General features: G+C 69.1%; 1 protein-coding gene across 1 annotated transcript in view; it reads left to right on the top strand.

Moving 5' to 3' along the window:
* Positions 1–760, top strand: part of SLC8A2 (solute carrier family 8 (sodium/calcium exchanger), member 2) — a 36,915-nt gene that overhangs the window by 719 nt on the left and 35,436 nt on the right. The window lies entirely within an intron of this gene.

The raw sequence follows: 760 nt of genomic DNA, 5'->3' as shown, positions 1-760 counted from the left end.
CCCCTCCGGCCCCCCTCCCCATCTGCGCCTCCCGTCTCCGCTCTCCCGGTCCGTCTCCGTCTCCCCCTCCTGCTGCCCCTTCCCCTGTCGCCTCTCCATCTGTCCGGGCGTCTGTCTGCCTGTCTCCCTCCCTCCTCCCCCCGGCGGCCCGCTCGCTCTCCTACACACCTTGGCCCCGCCCCTGGCAGGGGGAGACCTGGAGGAAGAAGAGACGCCCTGCGGAGTGGGCTCCCCCAGAAGGCGAGGAGTCCCCCAAACTCCTCTCCCTTCCTCAGCCCAGTCCCTCCATCCTCCCCGCCGCACCTCCCCGCCCCCCCCGCCCCTCCCCTGTAGGGCTCCTTCCTCCCCCGCCTTGGTTCTGACCTGCGCCCAGTCCGTCTGACCTGCACCCTGACCTGCGCCCAGTCCGTCTAACCTGCGCCCTGACCTGAGCCCAGTCCGTCTAACCTGCGCCCTGACCTGTGCCCAGTCCGTCTAACCCGCGCCCTGACCTGTGCCCAGTCCGTCTGACCTGCGCCCTGACCTGTGCCCAATCCGTCTAACCTGCGCCCTGACCTGCGCCCTGTGCAGCGCAGAGGGAGCCAGCCCTTCTGCCCACCCTCCCCCTTCCTCTTCGCATGGACGGCCAGTCCTGCCTGCAGTCTAACCTCCACACGTCTTGCTGTTGGTCCGTTCGCTGTTCGGCCTTTTCACAATTTCCGGGCACCTTTCCAGCCCAGGCACAGCGCTAGGTCCTGGGTCAGGCCCGCCAGCCCCTCCC

Source organism: Myotis davidii, unplaced genomic scaffold (genome assembly GCF_000327345.1).
Source record: "Myotis davidii unplaced genomic scaffold, ASM32734v1 scaffold566, whole genome shotgun sequence".
Lineage (NCBI taxonomy): Eukaryota > Metazoa > Chordata > Mammalia > Chiroptera > Vespertilionidae > Myotis > Myotis davidii.
The sequence above is the reverse complement of the archived record's forward strand: the minus strand, read 5'-3'. Positions and strand labels throughout refer to the sequence as shown.